Below are 22,999 nucleotides of genomic sequence, written 5' to 3'. Positions count from 1 at the left end.
AAATTTGCTACAAGCCTTATATTACCAAAGCCCCTTGCATAGTCTTCAACAAAACTAACAGTCCACTTTGTTGCCTGCTTAAACACTCCATTGTACAATCATGGAGGACCTTTGACATATTTCGGGCATCATAGCCCGTCCTTGGGTACCAAGCGGTAGACATTCCATATAGATTCTCCACAGAACTCCCCTGAGACAGCAAACAAAAGTCTCCCTGCAGTTCCGTTCATAAAGCCACCCTAAGATAACATCAATCTCCCTGTAGCTCCATCCACAAAGCCACCTTGAGATAACACCAATCTCCCTGTAGTTTTGTTCAAGCGAATCAGCAAACCAAGATCCATCTTGGCCGTACCCAACACATTCATGTCAAAACCTTCCACCAAAGTATCCAACTGATTAGTCTCAGTCAAAGCCTTTCCATCCAATAACATGTCATTCACACACAACAAATACATCACTCCACGGCATCCTATTACCCTCTTCCACACTAGAAGTCTCACCAACTCACACGCCTGAGTAGTGGTCTAATAGTACACAAGCCCACAGTGATCCTGCTAGTCTCCCAAGCTGAAATCTCCCTGCAATATAAACAACTTCATCTCTGCTCTAAGTCTGTTGCTCCACCTGCATCACATGCCCATTCAAACCATGATACTGTAAACCCGATATAGAACTCCCTGCATTTCTCCCTGAGTTCCTAACTCCACCTGAATAACATGATTACTGCTACTGTAGTTTTTTGACATTTGTTTCTCTTCCTTTACTTGAATACGCTGCCCCATGACTTTATCACCAAAAGCCATGTCCTCGATCACCCCTTTGTTTGCCATAGGATCACCTAACTTGCACCCACCTTTCTTATAACCCAGAAAGATGTACTATCCGGACACAATACCAAACCTAAATCCTCCATCACTAGAATAGTGCACCAATGGACATCCACTCACAATCGAGTAATCTACTGCAAAACCTGCCCACCATTCACCTGCAACTTTACCATCGAGCGATACCTTTGGCGATCGATTACACAAGAAACACACCATACTCACTGACTTCACCAAGAAGTACCCTGCAAGCCTTGCATATAACCTGCCCTGCTCACAAAACTTCTTGAACAAAACCAGCATATTCAGCCCCAATGTTTGACTTGAGAATCTCTCTCCTAGTCTGGTTCTCCACCTCAGTCACTGCATGAAGTACACCAAGACCCTTCGTGATAATCCCACGAAAACACATATGTCTATCCCCTGATGCTATCATCATTGATTCTCAAACATCTAAATACATATAGTCACCCATATGCTCTAACCACATATGCCACAAGAAACCCAACTCAGACTCAAGAGTAGCAACTTCACCTACAACTGTAACATCCCGTAGTGCAAATATGTTTCACGCTACTTTATCCCCTTTCATCACTATCGAGTTACCACACATTTTCATTTCTTTGCATTTAGACTCGTAACAATATCCATTACAGTCTAAAATTTCCAATGAAAATACCATTCTTCCTTTTAGACCCAATTCATGCTTTACATCACATATGGTTTTTACAACACCATCATACATTTTGATTTTGACATTTCCAATAAAAAATATTTTGCATGAAATATCATTTTCCATCAAAATACAACCAGTATAAACTAACCTATCGGTGTCAAACCATTTTCTAGGATAAAAGTATCCAGTGACTAAGATTCAAGAATCACCTGTGAGGCACTCCGAACCCGATGAAACACATAGCATATCTCCAACACTACATTCTGAGTCTTTCTCCACTACACTTTGACGAACCCTTAGACATATATCGGCATTCCTGTTCTCACCAAACTAATGCCGGAGAATTCTCATCCATGACGAGATACAACACGTCCTTAGCCAAACAAAGACGAATGATTGCTCCCAATTCATTCCAAGTCATTGCATCCATGCTATCGGGTTGAAATTCTGTATAAACCTTCATCATGCCTTGTTACAACACGAGATCCTTAAATTCAGAGACCATACAACACGCTTTGATACCAATTGCTGTGAAAAATAAGGACGGCCTCTCCCAACAATGCGCAGCGGAATGAACATTGTACAAAGGATCACACATACATACTTGCAACAAACAAAATGGTGATCAACAGAAAACATTCCACAACCATAGCAATATAAAGAAAGTAATAATAAAGGCAATGACACCAGGAATTACGTGGTTCGGCAAAGCCTACATCCACGGGAACAATCGGCAAGAGATTCACTATGAAAATCAAAGTCTCACAATACAATGATCTTCTCACCCTCTCTTACTCTCTTACATGTTGAAATATGCCCAGAATGACATATATAACAATCCCTCGGAGGTTTACCTCTGAATACCCAACCACTCCAATGTTCAAATTCAAAATTTAAATTCTTTCTCACAACCTAGCAACCACTCGTCGACGAGAATAGGGCACTCGTCGACGAGCCAGAGAAGGCCACTCGTCGACAAATCTGTCCACTCGTTGACGAGGCTTGGCTGCTGCCCTGCACCAAGACCACATCCATATGTTTTGCCCTTTGTTTATAAACTCCCGAAGTATAAGAGTCACACCATAAACAACACAATGCTAGTTTGAGATGTTTTTTAGGGAGTCTAAGGAGGTCTATTTCTCAAAATTTAATCTCTATTCACTCCTCGCACTTAATTTGAGGTGGGGATGGGCTCCCGAATTCGTTTTTGGAAAGACCCATGGCTTGGGAATGTTTCTTTTTCCACTTCTTTCCCTTGTCTTTTAGATTGTGCTCTAAGCATAATAGAGTTATTTCTTTCTTTGATGGAAATTTCAATAGCCCTTTGGTTTTTTGGAATCTCAATTTTAGGAGACCTATAAATGATAGGGAGATGGTGGAGTTCTCATCCTTTTGTTGTCCTTATTGATTAAATGCAACTTGTCTTTAGGGAGGGATGTTCGTTCTTGGTATTTGGATCAAACAGGGTGTTTTCTTGCAAATCATTCCATGAATTCTTTGTCAATTGGATTGAATGCCTCTCTCAGTGATAGTTCTCGTATTATATAGCAAATAGAAACGTCAGTTACAAGGCTAAAATTCAGCAATTACAGCCATCTAAGAGACTAATTGAGGCAATTACAATCAGCCTATTAATTATAGAATATCAATTACAATCAGCCTACTAATCACAAAATATCTACAACAATAATATAAAATCATTCAATAATTAGAGAGACTAATTATGGCACCGTATATGATTGACATCCCCCCTCAAATTGATGTTGACCGATCAAGAAGCATCAATTTGCCCACAAGGAACTGATGGTGCCGTCGTGTCATAGCCTTCACGAAGACGTCAGTTATCTGGAGGTGAGTAGAAACATGAGGTAGGGATATAATTTGAGTGTCCAAGGCTTCTCAAATAGAATATGACAGTTTACTTCAATGTGCTTTGTATGCTTATGATAAACAGGATTAGCAATTATTTGAATGGCACTAGTATTCTCAGCATGAAGAGAAATAGAATCAGATTGAGAAAAACCAAGCTCAGCCAGAAGCCCGCGAAACCAGATAATCTTAGAACATGCAGCAAACTTTGCCTGGTATTCGGATTCAGTAGAGGCATTAGAAACACAAGTTTGTTTCTTACTTTTCCAAGAGATCAAGGAGTCACCAAGAAACATGCACCAACCAGTGACAAACCGCCGAGTATCAGGACATCCAGCCCAATCTGCATCACTATAAGCAAAAAGGCAAAGCGGAGAGCCAGTTGGAAAAAACAACCCACAGCTAGGTGACCCCCGAAGATATCTAATAATACGACGAACAGCAGCTAAATGAAGGTGGCAAGGAGTTTGCATAAACTAACTAACCTGTTGAACAGCGAAGGAAATATCAAACCGAGTAATAGTCAAATAGTTCAAGCTCCCTACCAACTATCAGAACAGTGTGGGTCAAAAAGATGATCACCCTCCTCACTTTGATATTTCACATTGACCTCCATAGGAGTATCCATCGAAGGCGAACCCTGAAGACTGGCTAGCCCAATCAAATCCTGGGTATATTTGCATTAATTCAAGAATATACCTGAAGAATCCGTGTGCACTTCCAAACCCAAAAAATACATAAGAGGACCAAGATCTTTCATATGAAAAGAAGCCTAAAGATTCTACTTAAGATGATCAATCAAGTTGGAGTCGGTGCCAGTAATGACAATATCATCCACATATAAAAGTAAGAGAACGAGACCAGTCGAAGTCTTGCACAGAAACAAAGAAGAGTATTGGCTTTGAACAAAGGAGAGACGAAGCAAAATAGATCTGAATTTTTCAAACCACGCTCAGGGAGCCTATTTTAAGCCATAGAGAGATCGCTTTAACTTACATACCACAAAAGAAGGAGAAGAAAACAAACCCGGAGGAGGACTCATGTAAATATCCTCTTTGAGATCACCATAAAGAAAAGCAATTTTTACGTCCATTTGGTGAAGTGGCCAGCCTTGGGAGGCAGAAATCAAAAAAATCATACGCACTATAGTTATCTTCACCACAGGAGCAAATGTCTCTTCATAGTCGACCCTATATTCTTGCCTGTTCCCAAGTTCAACTAAGTGTGCCTTGTACCTGTCTATAGTCCCATTAGAGCGGAGCTTAATTGAGAAAACCCATTTACAACCAAAGGCTTTAACAATAGAGGGGCAGGGAACAATATCCCAATTCCCAGGTATGATTGTCTTGGAGAGCCTGAAGTTCCTCATCCATTGCTTTTTGCCAACATTCATGTTTAAACAGCCTCTAAAAAGTATGTAGGAATGGAAATAAACGACAAAGTAGTGTTAAAAGAAGTGTGGTAATCATCATACCGATTAGGCGGATGTGATACCCAAGTAGGTCGTCGAGGACCAAGCTCAGGAGGCATGGGAGAACTAATCGGAGCTGTCTCGGATGTCATGTCAATCTCAGGAGAAGTAGTCAAAACAATTTCAGATGAAGGGTAAGTCTCTGAAAGAGGCAGAGTTGGTCGATGTCGAGTATACACAAGTCCGGGTTTGAACCGGTCAGGAAGAGATGGCAATTCATCAAAACAAGGTAGAATACTAATCTCAGAAAACGACTCAACATGTGTAGGGAAGAAACATTGATTCTCAAAGAAAACAACATTACGAGATATACGAAATTTGTTAGCACAGAATCATAGCAAACATAACCTTTTGTGGAAAATACTATAACCCATAAAGGCACATTTAACAGATTGAGCAGAGAGTTTGTGACGTTCATGATGAGGTATATGAACAAAGGAAACACATCCAAAAGTATGCAGATTAAGATAGCTAGGATGCTAATGCTACAAACGGTAATAAGGAGAATCAAAATTCAAGACCTGAGAGGGCAGTCTATTAATTAAGTAAACTGCAGTAGATAATGCCTCAACCCAAAATTTAGACAGGACAGATGATTAAGGCAGTAAGGTGTCAACAACATCCAAGAGGTGTTAGTTCTTTCGTTCCGCCACCCCATTTTGCTGAGGAGTATGAGGTCAAGAAAGCTGAGAGACAAATCCTTTGTGATGTAAGAAATCATGAAACTCATGGGACATGTACTCTCCACCAGAATCAGACCTCAATATATGCTACAAAGTTCTGAAAAAACAGATAGGACCTCAGATTTGGCCCGAAGAAAATAGACCCAATTATACCAACTGATATCATCTATGAATGTCATAAAATATTTATATCGAGCATGATAAATTACAGGAGAAATGCCCCACACATCACTATGCACAATATCATAGCATTTTGCAACACAACTACCATGAGAAGGGAACAACAGAGTCTTACTCTTACCAAGTTTGCATACAGAACAATCAAATGACAAATGTTTAGAAACATGTTCTTTATTGCCTAACAAACCAAAATTTAACGTACGAGACAACACAACAAAGTTTGGATGGCCCAAACGTTTATTCCATGCTTCACTCAAAGTATTAACTGTTATACAAGCTAAAAATAAACTACTATGAATAGAAAACTACGGTGGAAAGAGTCTGCCAACTTTAGGCTCCTTTGCGAGTTTCTTCCCCAACTGATCCTGCAGAAGACAACCTTTTTCTCAACTAACTGGCCAATCGAAATAAGATTATTAGACAGTCCAGAAGATACACAAACATCTTTGAATGAAGGATTGATATCTCCTATTTCATTAATGGCTAAATGACTCCCATTAGCTACTTGAATTTGCGACAAACCATGATATGGACGAACATTACACAATGCATCAGATGATTTGGTCATATGATTGGATGCAGCAAAATCAATAAGCCAAGACTTATGCGAAGTATTACCTTGAAGCCCCAAGGCCGAAAAAGCTTACATAATTATTTGCTGGACCATTTCAGGGGTAAGACTAGAGGATCCAGCGACAGACGAATAAGCTGAGGACATGCCTGGAGCAGAAGTGTTCACTATAGCCTGATCAGCAGTGGCGTGACGATTTGGAGGCTGAGTGGGACATTCTCTGCTAAAGTGGCCTAATTCTTACAATAGTTGCACACTTTCTTTGCACAGTTGGCGGCAATATGACCATACTCCTTGCAGCCGAAACAATGAACCTTACGCATATCCTTACCCTTCCCTCTCCCATGGGCTGCATAGGCAACGGGATTCAAGTTAGCATCCTGCTGGAACTCAACCTATGTGAGAAGGCACTGCTCCTCGTGAAGTAATTCTCCAACACAAACATCCAAAGATGGTGAAGGATCTCGGTTCATTAAATTTGAACGAGTAGCCTCAAATTCAAAGCGCAATTTCATCAGAAATTGATATCTCTTGCTCTACTCATGAACAACTTGAACAGTAGAGATAGATGCAACAGGTACCTTCACATAAACCACATCAAAAAAATCTCCCCATAAATTCTAAAAACTAGAAAAATACTCCTAAATAGGGAGATTGCCTTGAGTGTAACTAGCTATCTCATATTCCAACTAAAATCGACATGCAGTATTATCCTGAGGATAAACCTTCAGCAAGTACTCCGACATAGTCTTCATAGTCTTATAGGCCCTTAAATTGAGCACAATAAGAATCAACCGACCCTAAAATCCAGAACATCACACGTGCATCTTTGACCTTCCACTTGGCCAACTCCTTGGGCTCCATAGGAGCTGGATCACTACCATCAATCTAGCCCATTGTTTTAAATAACGGCCGTTACATAGCGTAATGGCTGATACGTAACGGAAATCGGAGGCTCCGAAACCGATATGGACCGATACTGCGGTTCGGAAAAAATTCACAGCCGTAACGGCCGATACCCCAGCATTACACGTCGTAACGGTCCGTTACGGACCGTTACATGGCCGACAGCTCGCAAATTCCCTGAAGGCTTTCTGCTGCAGGAAGCAACGCTGCTTTCCCCCTCTCCCCAGTCCCCACACCCATCTGCCATTCAAAGGGTAAAATGGAAACTAAAAAACTGACCTTGAAAACTTGTTGGCTGAAGCAATAAGAAGGCTTCACTTCTTTGAAGCCTGAGAGTGAGCACACCGAGCAGATCTACTCATCTTAGCACTTCGCAGCCTTCCAGGACTCGGGAATTGCAAACTTGCAGTTGCAGCAGCTTGGCGAGTCACCGGCGACAAGTCTGCAGCAGCTTCGCCGCCTCTGCGAGTCGCCGATAGCCTGTCGGCACCTTCCTCCGCCAATCGTCGCAGTCGCCACCAGCCAGCCTCTCGATTTCAGCTTCGAAGCTTGGAGTCATCGCTGCAGTTTGTGCTTCGCAGCCTTCGCTCCTTCGAGGCTCCTCCGAGTTTCCTCCCCTCTCTCGGTCTCACTCGACTCCCCAGCGTATGAGACACTCAACACTAAACACCCACAGCACTTATCTTATCATTATGTTTTTTTTTTTTTAAATTATATTTTGTTGTAAAATATGTTTGTTAAATTGAATTAAAAAAAAAAAAGTAATTTAATAAAGTAAAAAATTAGAAATCATTAATAATTATGTAAAATAAAATTTTCTTAATTTATAAATATTTTAATTGTCTTATATTTTTTGAAAGATAATTATGAATATCTAATTCCATGACATAGCAAGCAATTATTAATAGTAAAATAATTAATATTTTTTAAGGTTAGTAAATAATTAATATTTACCAATAGTAATTGAAGCCTTTTTTATAATAATATTTGAATATCCACTACTGCATTCACCATCAGTAAACAAAGCAGTAAAATTATGTATGTACACAAGACATCCATGTGATGGCATTTTATATTATCTAGGCTTAATTGAGCTCTATTTTTCACCATTCTTAAAGAATTCCAAGGAATACTCTGCACAATTATTATAATATTTAGTCTTAGGATTTGCCAAACTTATAGAAATAAAATTAATTCATGGCACCAATTGGCTAACATACTATTTATGTCAGCAGGACAAAGTGGTCATTTTGATAAAGAAGATATCATATTCACTCCCATCTATTGAAAAAATATTAAATAATATTCATATTATAAAAGAAAAAAAAATTAAATAACATCTGTCACCCATTTTATGTTACATGTGTATCTACTTGCCATTTCTTGAGTAGGGTGACCCTATTTATTAATATTTTTTAAGTTTTAAAACATCATTTTGACCTTAAATTTAAAATTAGGTAAAATAAATGTTTACATCTATTTTTTGTTTTTAGTTATCAAATAAAGTAAAAATTGATAACTTAATAAAAAAAAAATTAACATAATAGTTAATACATTAATAAATCTGATTTTTACTAATTACTACCGGAATTTGTAGAAAATTTTTATTTTAATCCATATACTGAGAAAATGCTTAAAAAGTTAAATAGTCAATTTGTAATGTATGGATCTCTATTAGTGATGTTGTGATGTATATGAAAGTAGAGCAAAAGTCTTTTTTACCTTTAAAATTACAATATTAATTTCTTATAGTTATAAATGAAAATAAAAACAAGTAATAAAAAATAATGAAAATACCTTTTTAAAGATAAAGGAATATATTTTTTTTGTAATAAAATATCTCATATTTTATAATTTTGTTTATTTAAATATAAAAATAATAAACATTACTTATTATTTTTAATCAAATATTATATTTTATTTTTACATAATAAGTATTTAAAATTAGGACTATTTAGTACTTATTATTTAATATTTACTAAATTACTAATTATATTATTCCTGTCATTGTAAAAGGGTTGTAACTTTGTATTTTCTTTATATTTTGTGTAGAGATCATCAAATTAAGTCTATCAATATGTCACGTGATAAAGGAAATGAAAACTCACCTAGTGAGGATATTGGATGGCATTTTGGTACTACGATGGACGGTAATAGACATGTTATTATGTGTAAGTTATGTGGGAAGATAATCAAAGGGGGCATTACACGCTTGAAACAACACTTAGCACATAAAAAGGGTCAAGTAGCTGGATGCTCAAATGTGACAACACAAGTAAGAGAACAAATGATGAAACATCTACAACAGTATGCTGAGAAGAAAAGAGAAACAAAAAAGGCAAGAAGAAGCAGAAGCCCAAATTAGAGGAGATTTTGAGAATTTGAGTGATGAAGAAGACTTGGAAGAAGAAAGTATAAGATTTGCTCGACAAGAAAGCATACGATCACAACAACAATGGGAAGAGAGACAAAGATTTCGAGCAAGAACAACTGGAAGGGATAATATTTATGAAGAGAGAGATGGTTCTGGCAGTGGTGCTACCAGTGGTTTCAATAGAGCAGGAGCTCGATCTTATAGTGGTCGAGAAGCTGGAGGTAGTGGATGACAATGAATCAATCCTGATGCCCCTAAAGCTAGACTAAAGGCGATGGATCCTATTTTAGAAAGAAGCAAGAGTGTGAAACAACCAAAAATCAACACAAAGTTACTGAAAGGTTTAAAAAGTAAATTAGGAAAAGCAGTTGAAAAATTCCTAATTTATAATCGGATTCCAGTGAATGTAGCTGACTCTCCATTTATGCAGCCTATACTTGATATTGCTGCAGAGGTTGGAGAGGGGGTGAAGGGTCCATCACCCTATGAGATATCTGAAATTTATTTGGAGCAAGATTATCAAGAAATGAAAAATTATATAGCTTCTTTTGCTGAATTTGGAAGGAGAGAGGTGTAACACTTATGGGTGATGGTTGGTCAGGACCAACTAGAAAACACATTATAAACTTTTTAATTTATTGCGATAGAGGCACCGTGTTTCATAAATCAGTTGATGCCTCAGATGTGTCAAGTAGAACAACTAAATATTATTTCAGGTAATTTTCTAATTTTAATTGTATATGCAAATAGTATTATGGACTTGCATGTTTTTAATTAAATAGTAGTAATTATTGAATCTATAATTTCATTTCACATTAATGGACGAGGTGGTTGAAGAAATTAGAGAGGAGAATGTTGTCTAAATAGTGACTAATAATGAAGCTGCAATGAAGGCAGGAGGAAAATTATTAATGCAGAAGAGGCCCAATCTCTATTGGACAGCATGTGCAGCTCATTGCATAGACCTTATTCTTGAAGATATTGATAATAAAAGTAACGTGAAAAAGGTCTTAGAAGATGCAAGAACAACAGCCTTATTTATTTACAACCACACATGAACAGTGAATTTCATGAAGAAATTCACAAATAATAGAGAGTTACTTCGCCCTGCCATCACTCGATTTGCCACAAATTTCATTGCTTTGGAGACTATTGTCAAGCATAAACAAGCACTAAGGGAAATGTTTACATCTGATACTTGAAAAAACTCAAGGTTTGGAATGGTAAAATCAGGCCCAGCATATGATTCAAAGAAAATTATCTTAGGCAAAGAGTTTTAGCAAAAGGCCTCTGATATAATTAAAGTGCAAGAACCCTTGGTGAAAGTTCTTAAGTTGGTTGATGGTGATGAAAAACCAACCATGGGCTTCATATACGAGGCAATTGATAGGGCGAAGTTGGTCATTCAAAAAGATTACCGGTTTTACAAAGACTATTGGAAAATTATTGACAACCGGTGGAGTTTTCAGTTGCACCAAGATTTGCACGCTGCTGGTAAGTGTAAATCAAAAACAATTTCTTATTATTTTAACTTTAAATTATGCATAGTTGCATTAGAAAACTATTGATTAATATGTTTCTAAATTTAATTGTAGGGTATTTTTTGAACCCACAATTTCTTTATGGTGCCCCACCCTCTCCTGAAGTTGCTAGAGAAGTCATGGATGGAGTTAAAAAAGTGATCACCAAGTTGGTACCCAATATAGATACTCAAATTCGAGCTATTAATCAAGTAAGTATTAGTTCCATTAAATTGAATAATGAATTGTTCTAGTATTTTGTAATACTTTCAAGAATAATTATTAATACATCTAATTAATTAATTATATTTCACAATCATCATTTTTTAGTTGTTGCTATATTGAGATAGACAGGAGACTTTTGGAACCCCGTTGGCTCAAAGGGCAGTGAAACAAACAAATCCTGATAAATATGGCTATATAGCTAAATAATGGAGAATGACTCTATTTTCTCTCTTTGTGTTTAAATTTGACTTTTGAAATATACGCTATACTAACATAAAACTTTTTTTAATTATTCATGCAGCTGAATGGTGGATTCATTATGGCTTGTGTGCTCCTGAACTCCAAAGAATAGCGATTAGAGTTCTTAGCCAAACCATATCAGCTTCGAACTGTGAGCGTAATTGGAGCACCTTTAGCCTCATTCATACGAAAACAAGAAATAGATTAAAGTACATGAGACTACAAAAACTTGCTTTCATACATTACAACATGAGATTAAAGTTAAGACGTACAATGAGAAGAAGCCAACGAGAAATTGAAGAGGGTCTCAATCCTATCAATTTGGACTACAATTTCGAAGAAGATGATCCTTTAAGTCAATGGTTAGAGGAGAGAGAGACACCACTACTCGACGGTCAGGACAATTCAAATTGGTTAAATGAAGAAGTTGGTGGTACTACAGAAAGAGGTGATCAACCACTAATAAACGCGTATGATGATTCAAGTTCAAGCCCTGAACGTACACAAAGTGATGACAATTTTGGTTTGAGCCCACCAAATGATGATGATGGTAATAGTGGTGCTGGAGCTGGAGTTTGGGGGGGGGGTGGCAGTGGTGGTGGTGGAGGCGGCGGTGTAGAATATAATTATGGATATGATACAAGGACATCATTTGCAAGGGATATATATCCTTCTAATCCTTATGGACTACATGACATACCTGAAAATTATGACTTGGGTATTCCTCCAGGGAACCAATCTTCACAACCCAGGAGAAGGAGTGCTCGTGGTGACCCTAGTGATTCTACTGAAGATTCATATGGTATGGTTCGTAGTTTTGGCGACTTTGGTTTAGATGGTTCATCATCACAATCATATCGATCTCATCCAGCATATCCACATTATGCATCTCGTGACTCACATTTTTATCCCAGTGGATCAGGAATCTCAGGATCTAGTGAGTCTTCTTCTACACACTATCCAGAGCCAGCCCCTGCCCCAACTTATAGACATTATTCAGGAGAATCTTCATCACCAGTACATTTTCAAGAGCAACAACAAAATGACGCAAACTTGGGCTCATTCAACTATGTATTTCTACAAGGATGGGGAGATAATTTCTCATCCCAATCTCAAGATACAGATGCAAATTATGAAGACCCTCCATGTCATTCTTTTTGGTGGTGACATGTGTTATGTTATAAATTTGTAATATTGTATTCATGTATTTTCAACTATTTATTGATATTTGATATTAATTACTTTTTAAATTCATGTATGTGTAATGTGTATATTGAGTATTAAGTCTATTGAGTATTGATTCATTTTTAGTAACTTTATGACTTTAATTAATTGATTCTTACATTTCTACATTTTTTACTCATTAAAGTAATGTAAACTATAAAAAAATATGCTTTTTTTTGTAAACAGTGCACTAAAATTAATATAAAAATCATAATGCCTATTAAAAAGCATTTGTAGGTTGAATGAAGGCCTTCAAAATTCATTAAAAATCATGTATTAATGGATTTCATGCTTATTTTTCAATTTTGGCATGGTTGTGCAAGCGTGAAAAAAATTCACGACCATTACGCCCGCTTCCCATTACGTAACACCCGCGTCTCCCACGACCATTTCGCGACGTTACCCGCGACCACGATTTCGAACCATGATCTAGCCCCACAATTCTTTGCCCGTAACAAATAAACGAAACTGGAATTCCCAGGCAGAGTAATTTTTTCCTGTTAAACGCACCCCAAAGGAATCACTAGAAGACATGATGAAACCCAACAAAAAATTGAATCACAAAAAATAAAACCTAATTCACGTGTCAACAGCCTTTGGTGGGGCCTCCAGAAACTTGAATCGGCAAAGATATGCACCAGAAACTCTCCACAGATCAACACCACCAAAGATTTGTGACGAAACAGAACACGGACAGCCACCAAAAAGGATAACCGAACACCACTAATCGACAACCACCAAAGATTCTGAAGCAAACAAAATCAACCGCCCAATCCCAACCCAACAGAAACTGCCGAATAGCAGTTTAACACCCACCGGAAACCCAACAAAAACTGCCGACAGTCAAAAAGTGCCAACGACCCAGAAATTGCCACTACCCACAGAAAATAACCAAAAAAAGATAATTAGAACAACCTTAATTGAGATAACGCTTTGATACCATGTCAATTGGATTGAATGCCTCTCGCTGAGAGCATTCTCGTATTATATAGCAAATAGAAACATCAACTACAAGGCTAAAAATCAGCAATTACGGTCATCTAAGAGACTAATTAAGGCAATTACAATCAGCCTATTAATTACAAAATATCAACTACAATCAGCCTACTAATCACAGAATATCTACAGCAATAATATTAAATCATGCCATAATTAGAGAGACTAATTATGGCACTGAATCTGATTGACATTCTTGACCTACTCCAATTCTTCTTTTCCTCTTTATCCTATTATTTGGAAGGTCAAAGTACCCCAAAATCAAAGTTTTTACATATTTGTTTGCCTTAACAAAATTAATACCAATAACTTGTTGCAGATTAAGAGAACTTTGAAGGCTCTCTCTCTAGATGTTTGCATGCTCTGTTATAGGAATTCCAACTTCCAAGACAGCATCCCATTTTTTTTTGCACTGCAATTTTGCATGGAGGATTTGGAACAAATGGTTTCGTATACTGGAAGAGAATTAGGTTTGTCCTTCTTCGGTGGAAGATTTGTTGGTGACCTCTGTCGCAAGCTTTGGAAGAAGGAAGGATAGGGCAGCTTTGTGGAAGAGTGGCATCTTTGCAGTATTACGGGGTATACGGAAATGCACAGATATTTTCTAGGAAGTAGGAAGAAGTTAAACTGGGCACTGGTGTGGGAAAAGATTCAGTACATGGCTTCTTTATGGCATGCGGATTTGGAATTTCTAGGGGAGCTAGTTTTCCAGATTTACGTAAGGGTAGGAGGAATTTGCTGTTTTGATGTCTCTATCTTTATGTTGTTGTTAGTTCTTTTTTCTGGTTCTCTCAGATTTTTTCCTGGAGATATCTTATTCTCCCTCCTTGTAAATTCTTTCCCCTATTAATGAAGTTTATTTTGCAATAAAAAATAAAAATAAAAAATAAACTTCTTGCCACTTTAATTTGCAACTACTTGTGTTCCATTCATTGCCTTTCCAAAGGAAAGCTTTGAATTTCCTCTTTAGATCATGTGACAGCTTGAGGAAGAAAAATAGAACAAACCTAATAAGCTTGAATGCCATGCAGGATTTTGATTAGCTGTAATCCACCAGCATAAGATAGCATTTCATGGCATTCTCAAACCTCGCAGTTACTTTGTGATATAATTGGCTTTCTTGCTTCTTTATGAGGATGCTTCAACGAAGGTGATTTTCAATGGGATTGGCTGCTGCAGTTGGCTTTTTTTTCAGTCTCTCACTTTTTCTTCTTTTGGTTTTGTCTCTATATTTAAGAGGATACCATTATCTTCCACATTGTATATTGTCGTTTTTTTTTTAATAAAAAGACTTTTTCTATCAAAATAATAACAATAATAATAAATTTACATATAATTGTCTATTGGGAGAATGAGACCTACACGGCCATGGTAATGCCTTGTATGATTTGAGAACTCCTAGGTGACCATTCCATATATTTCACATAGCCTTGAACAAATATATTAGGAGCCTCACAACCATCAGCCTCATAGACGCATGGTAAACAAAATGGTAGTTGATTGATTAATGCTCTATCCTATTCATGTAACGAAAAAGATACCAATAGCATCTATTTTCTCACTTCATTGGAAAATAGTTTCAATTTCCATCTTAAGATTCTCATAAATTTGCTGGAGAACTGCCACAATTCACATCAATCGAGTGCTTCATATATGTCCAAACTTTTATAACACTTGCACAGGGAATTTGTCAAATCAGGTCTTTAAATCTAGTGTAATGGCTAAAAACATAAACTAAGATCCTCGACATATATCGTCTAATGAAAGTGCAAGATTTTCAAAAACCACAGTGTTACGAACCAAGCTTCTTCAGGGCATTATGCTTGTCTGTGACCCATCGCCTTGTGTGCATGGGATAGGTTAACATCACGTAAATAGTAGTATAGGTTTTATGCTTTGAGTGTGTGTAAGCCCTAGGGTAAAGTGGGAGTATGACTCGGGTCAATTTGCTGTTTCCTAGTGTCAAATTTAAAATAACATATAAAATTCTTTAGGGGATGGTGAGTGTTCATCAGTCTTGTAAAACTCACTAGCTTTTGTTAAATGTGTTTAGTCTACTTGCCTCCCCCGCTAAACAAACATTGCTTGCGGAGGTGGTGTAAATGAATTTACTTGGTTCAAATGTTTACCTCTTTCTTGCCATTTGCTTTCATGAATTGCTTATTGCTTCCGCTTAATTTTCATTCAATTGTTGTGAATGTGTTCTTGTTGTCAACTGCAGTAATTTTTGGTTGAATAGTTAAGCAACAGTGCTTTAGCTAGTGCCACACAGCCCCTTCTCAAGGTGTGAAACATTCGGTTCATGATAGTTGGTATCAAAGCTTGGTTAATTGTTATGTGAATTCAATTGCCTTCATTGTGGGATTGTGTAAAGCATCAATAGGGTTCTTGGTGGATATGTCAGGGACCTCCATGCAAGGGTGGAAACTTTATAAGGCTCAGACAACAGAGCTAACTGCAAAGATGAACTTAGTGGTTTCTACTATGGGAAACTCCAAAGCTACGAAGCATAAAGAAACAAAGGTGCAGGAATCAGAATGTTTGAGCATGCCCATGATGGTAAGAAATTAGAGAAATTATTTGAAATGGAGAAATACTTTTGTGCGATGAGGACCAACTCAACAAGTGAAAGTTACCACAACAACAATGTACTTGGTTGGTGATGCTAAGTTGAGGTGGCGTACCAAGTGCAATGAAATTAAGAATGCACAATGTGTAGTTGATTGTTGGGCAAACTTGAAGAGAGAGCTCAAGCCTAATTCTTTCCTAAGAACGTTGAGTACAATCCTCACCGAAACTGAAAGACGTTAAGCACAATGGTTCAATCAAGTAGTATGTGAAAGAATTTCTGCTTATATGTTGGATATATAGGATATATTGAAGAAAGACAAGTTCTATTTTCTTAAGGGGCTGAAACCATGGGCAAGCACAGAACTTTATCGATAAAGAATTCAAGACTTGCCTAGTGTACAAGCTGCCACGAAACGTTTGACTGACTATGCTAGAGAGAGTTTCACAATGTGCAAAGAGTGGTGTGGGAACAAAAAGTCTTTCAAAAAAGGCAAACCCAAAAGTGGGGGAACCGACACCAAGGCATCAACTTCAAAAGAAGCTTCACCATCTCGATCATTCAACACATCCAGTGGTAAAGGTAAGATGACATGCTACTTAAGTTGAGACCCTCGCAACGTTGTCCGATTTACCTCACAAGTCATCACTCAATGCCGTACAAGCTGCCATTGCGGAGGGGGCACTGCAAGATGACAAGGATGAGGACCAAACCTCGAGGATGGGGCTATAGGAGCAATGCAATTACTTAGTGCGTTAGAGAGGCGGGCAAAAGTTACCCAAGCAAAATGGTTAATGTTTGTAAACTTATAGATCAATGGGAAGAGAATTTGTGCTATGGTTGATATCAAGACAACCCATAATTTTGTTTCATAGGCAGAAGTGCAAAGACTCAAGTTGGCTTTAGATAAAAATACAAAACGCATGAAAGTGAACTCTGCAGACTGCAGCTCAGCCTACTCTGGGAGTAGCCAAGCAAGTGACTGTGAAACTTGGACAGTAGGCGGGAAATGCAAATTTCAAAGTAGTGTTGTTGAATGATTTCCTGGTGATTCTTGGAATGACATTCTTGAGGGAAACTAAGGTAGTACCTACGTCGTTTTCTAATTCCCTTTGCCTAATGAGAGGCCACCCTTGCATAGTGCAAGTCATTGCAAAGAAAGGAAACGATGAGAAGTTCTTTTTTGCCATGCAGCTGAAGAAAGGATTGAGGAGGGGTGAACAAACAAATCTTGCCACGCCAGTGGCAGGTGAAGATGTAGGCTAAGAGCAGGTGCATACTACCATCCAAATTGTGTTAGAAAAGTATAAAGTAGTGATGTGAGACAAGCTACCTCACAACTTACTTTCACAACAAGGTATAAAGCATGAAATCATGTTGTTACTAGGAGTGAAGCCACTTGTTAAAGGATCACATCAGATGGCGCCTCCAGAGTTAGCAGAGTTGAGGAAACAACTTGATGAGTTACTGCGAGCAGACTATATACGTCCTTCCCAAGCACCATTTGGAGCACTGATATTGTTTTAAAGGAAACACAATGAGAGCATGCGGATGTATGTGGACTACCACGTGCTCAACAAAGTGACTGTGCACAACAAGTATCCCATTCCACTGATTACTGATTTGTTTAATTAGCTAATTCAAGCAAAGTATTTCACCAAACTTGACTTGCGATTAGGCTACTATTAGGTGACAATAGCAAATAAGGATGTACCAAAGATAACTTGCGTGACATGATATGAGACATGAATTCTTGGTGATGCCCCTCGGGTTGACGAATGTGTCAGCGACGTTTTGCATCTTGATGAACCAAGTATGTCATGAGAATCTTGACAAGTTTGGCATGGTATACCTAGATGACATTGTTGTCTATAGTTCCACTATAGAGGAACATAAAGAGCATCTATGGAAGATGTTTGGTGGGCTGAAGGAGAATAGTCTTTATATGAAGAGAGAGGTGCTCTTTTGCTCAACAAAGCATTACATTCCTTGGTCATGTGATTTAGCAAGGTCATATCTGAATGGATGTCGAAAAGGCAAGATATTATTCAAGATTGGAAGATCCCAACAACAATGAAGGAGCTGCATTCCTTTCTTGGACTTGCCAACTGTTACAAAAAGCTCATAAAAGAACTCAAGAAAAACTACTCCTTTGACAGAATTGCTAAAAAAGGGTCATAGGTGAAACTACACAAAGAAGTGCCAAGAAGCCTCTAACAACTAGAAGGATGTCATGATGAAAGATCCAATACTTGCTCTTCTGAATATCATGAAACCCTTAAGAGGTATCAAACTATGCCCTTGGGAGAGTCTTGTTACAAGATGGGCATCCTATTGCATATAAAGGCATCCTATTGCATATAAAAATCGAAAGCTTAATGAAGCAGAGCGAAAGTACACGGTTCAAAAGAATGAGATGCTAGGATGATAAATTGCCCGCACGCAAGGCGGCATTACCTACTTGGTTCAAAGTTTGTGGTGAAAACAAATAACTCAGTTGTTAGTCACTTCTTTACATAATCAAAGTTATCGCCCAAGTAGGCTAGTTGGCAAGAATTCCTAACAGAGTTTGATTTCTTATTTGAGCACAAGACACTGTGAATGAACTAAGTCGCAAATGCACTGAGCAAGAAGGTCAAGCTTGCGGCCTTACAAATGGTAACACACTTGACAGAAAGTAAGTTTACCACAACAATGTCAAAGCGCCTTAAGTAAAACCTTGCCAAAGATCCAGTTGCCCAAAACCTCATGAAGTTGGTAGAAAAGGGCAAAGTGTGGCAGTTCTAGTTAGAAGATGGATTGTTGATGACACATGGTAACTAGCTCTTTGTGCCTCGAGCTAGAGATCTGAGAAAAACAGTGCTAAGAAAGTGTCATGACACCTTATCCAAAACGGTATCGTACTTTGGCATTATTAAAGCAAAAGTATTATTAGGCACACATGCATGATGATATGGTCAAGTACGCCCGAAAGACAAGGTGAAGCGGAAGAAGATTGTAGAATTGCTGAAACCCCTCTAAATACCAACGAGAGCGTGGGAGAGTGTCTCACTTCACTTCATCAGCAACCTTCCAAGAGTGGGAGAAACAGAGTCTACACTTGCGGCTATAGATAGGTTTCCTAAGTACAATACTTTCATACCGCACCAAAGTATTGTTCTGCAAAGGAGACAACACAATTAATTTTAAACATATTTTGAAGTATTGGGGTGTTCCACAAGATATTATTAGTTATTGAGACTCAAAATTCAATGGCAAATTCTCAACAAAACTTATCAAAATCCTCAATTCATAACTGAACATCTCTTTGAGATACCAACCATAGATAGATGGATAAACAGAGATATTCAATTGGCTACTAGAGGGATCCAAGCGGAAATATTTTTCTCTTATCACAAGTCTTGTGATATATAACATGTACAAATGAACATCCTCGAAGCAAGGAATCCCCATTTGAATGATTCACAATTCCTATTAGTACTCATGCTGAAACAAACGAAGTCTTTTTTTTAAAAAAAATCCAAGAAATTCTAGGAGCCGGCAAAAAGAAAGAGCTTTGCTCGGTTGGCCTTCCTACGCTGACGAATGCCTCCTTTCTCTTCTCTTCAATCTACAAAGTTTGGTTTTTCGGGGGTGATAGTGGAAGAGTTGATAGATAAGTCACCCTAACTGCCACTCTACAAAACTGTACTCGATGTGATTCAATTCTGTTTCAATGCCTAAAAGAGCTCAACAACCACCAGAAGTCATTTTGAGCTTATTACAGATCAACAGTTGTTACCTCCCATAGTGGACGAGTCATATAGAAGAAGAAAGAATCCAAGAGCATACATCTTCACCAAAGAATGGAGACAACATGCAGAGATTGCCCGAGCTTACCTAGAGAATACTTCCAAGCAAATGAAGAAGCGGGCAAATTAGGGGAGAAGATCGATGCACTTCAACGTTGGTGACTTGGTGCTTATCAAGCTCCATCCTGAATGGATCAAGTCACTAAAGGGTCTAGATAAGAAATTATTTCGCAAATATGACGGGGGCTGATCTTGGCTAAAGTCGAGAAGGCCTCTTACAAGGTTAATCCTTTGGCTTGGATGAAAGTGCATCCTGTGTTTCATGCTCGCTGCCTTAAGCCACTCAACGCCGACAAGGGATATTCAAGAAGAAGCACCACTGAAGACAATGCAACTTAATAAAAGAGAAGTTGAAGTCAACCTTACAAACAAAGAGTTCATATCACCAAGGAGAAGCAACACAGGTTCTTAGTGAAGTGGAAAGGACTCGGAGATGAAGAAATCTACTAGATTTCAATGAAAGATTTGCGACCATTCGTGAACAAAGTTGAAGAGTACCTGACGTCAAAGTCTGCAAGGACATCGATCACATAAGTGGGGGAGAAGGTCATGAGCCAAGCTTGTTCATGACATTATGTTTGCCTGTGACCGACTGCCTTGTGTGCATGGAATGGCTTATCATTATGTAAATAGTAGTATAGGTTTTATGCTTTGAGTGCATGTCAGCCTTAGTATAAATATAAAGTGGGAGTATGACTCCTCAAACAGTTTGATATTTTTTAGTGTCAAAGCTAAACTAGCACATAAAGCTCTTTAGAGCAGAGTGAATGTTCATCAATCTAGTAAAATTCACTAGAATTTGTTAAACATATTAAGCCTAATTACTTCTCTCGCTAAACGCACATTGCTTACGAAGGTATTAATGAATTATGTTGCTTCAATGTTTATTGCTTGCTTGTCATTTGCTTTCACAAATTGCTTACTGCTTTCGCTTACTTTTCATTAAGCTATTGTGAATGTGTCCTTGTAGTAAACTGCAGTAATCTTTGGTTGACCAGTCAAGCAAGAGTGTTTTAACTAGTGCAAGATATATTTTCTTTGGTTAAATGTCTTTAAATAGAAGCTAGGATCCTCAACATATATTGTCGGACAAAAGTGCAAGATTTTCAAGAACCAAGTGATGAAGTACATAATTTAGGGGCCGTTTGGTGTCACTATCAAAAATTAGAGAAATGGAAACCAGAAACAAAAAACTAAAAACCAAAAACTAATAAATTGTTTGGTAAATATTTATAAAACTAAAATAAATAAAATTTATGATTAAAATAATAAAATTGCAAAATAATACATATTAAAAAATACTATAATAAAAATAAAACTTATTATAATTATTTTACTTAATTGTTATACTTTCAAATTTTACTTTACAACAAAAATTTTATTGGGCATGGCAATTGAAAAATAGTGAAATATTTTGTAATTGCCTTTATTACTATCTTTTATAATTTATGAATATTTTTATTTCAATTATATTTAAATTCATATGTTCACTCTATTTTTATTTTATTTTAAAATGTATAAAATGAATGATATAATCCAAAAGATCTATTTCTAGATATTAAAACTTTTAGCAATAGGCCAAAACAATTGAAAACCATAAAATATGGTTTTCAATTTTTTTTGCAAAATAACAAAAAACCGACAACAGAAACAAAAAACCAGCAACATAAACAAACACGTTTTTATAATTTGTTTCTTCACTGTGCAAAAACATAAACATAAACAAAAAACAGCAATGATACCAAATAGGCCCTTAATTACTACATCGAACATGGACAAGTTGATCAATAACATGCAAATCAAGACAACCTACAATAATGAGAAAACTAAAACATACATCAGCCATTTAGAAAAGGCATGAATAGAGATGAGATGCAAACATCTCAAAAGTAGCAGGAAATACCTCTAGCTAAGCATTATTCAGCTGCTAATATCCCTTTCAGTGACTATCTCAATAGTAGATCAAGAACAATGTCCAATAAATCATTCTTTAAACTAGTCAGAATTCAAAAGAACGGTCGAAGCTCCAATGACCAGATAACTCCACATGCAAGAACCCGACATAAGAAGTAAAAATAGATGAGCGGATTTGAAACTTGAAATATTATTAAGGACCTATTTGGTATCTCTGTGTAGTGCAGAAACATTATGAAAATGTGTGTTTTATGTTGTCAGTTGTTTCCGCAACCTATTACCAAAATATTCAGTATCCAGAATCAATTTTTTTGGATTAAATCATTCATTTTATCCATAATTTTATTTAAATTAAAAATAAATGATCATATGAATTTAAAATTAAAATAAAGAAGTGTTTTGAAGGTCTCCTACTTTGCAACAAATTGTCGGTGCTATATTAGGAGCAATTAACCAAGGGAATCAATTGGCACATCCTCTTGCACTGCTCCTAGACTAGAAACTTTTTGAGCTTGGCCAATATTTTCAAATTCAAACAGGCTCTCGCAATGGTATTGCTCTCTCGCAAAAAGCCTTCTCTTTGCACATCTTGTTGGTGCTCGAAATCATGGTGATAGTATGAACTGATGGTGGGTTTTGTTCAATACAAATCAAAGTCCTTTGATTTGAGATGGATAGGATAGGGAAGGTTGGAGCTCTGTTTGTCTTTGATAAGAACCGTAAACGCAATCAGGAGGTATGACTAACTTCAGCTAAGGCTTCATGGTTTTCTCAGGGATTCTCATCTCACAAAGGTAGGTTGTGCAATGGTTTTCAAAGAGCCCAGGTAGGGTATGTCAATTAGGGGATGGGGATTCAAGCAACTAGGGTAGGGAAGTACATGGAAATAGGATATGGAAATGG

The 22,999-nt window shown here is 37.4% G+C and overlaps 1 protein-coding gene across 5 annotated transcripts in view; it reads right to left on the bottom strand.

The window, feature by feature from the left end:
- The window catches only part of LOC131143731 (protein OPI10 homolog), a 44,153-nt gene that overhangs the window by 12,444 nt on the left and 8,710 nt on the right, over positions 1–22,999 (bottom strand). For 2 of the 5 annotated variants that reach the window (XM_058092009.1, XM_058092005.1), the window contains one exon: positions 22,086–22,223. The exons of the other annotated variants lie outside the window; for them this stretch is intronic. The gene's annotated coding sequence lies outside the window, so the exon portion shown is untranslated. The remainder of the gene's footprint in view (positions 1–22,085; positions 22,224–22,999) is intronic. 5 annotated transcript variants of the gene reach the window in all.

This window comes from Malania oleifera, chromosome 12 (genome assembly GCF_029873635.1).
Source record: "Malania oleifera isolate guangnan ecotype guangnan chromosome 12, ASM2987363v1, whole genome shotgun sequence".
NCBI lineage: Eukaryota > Viridiplantae > Streptophyta > Magnoliopsida > Santalales > Ximeniaceae > Malania > Malania oleifera.
Note: the sequence above shows the minus strand (reverse complement) of the source record. Positions and strands in the feature narration are given on the sequence as shown.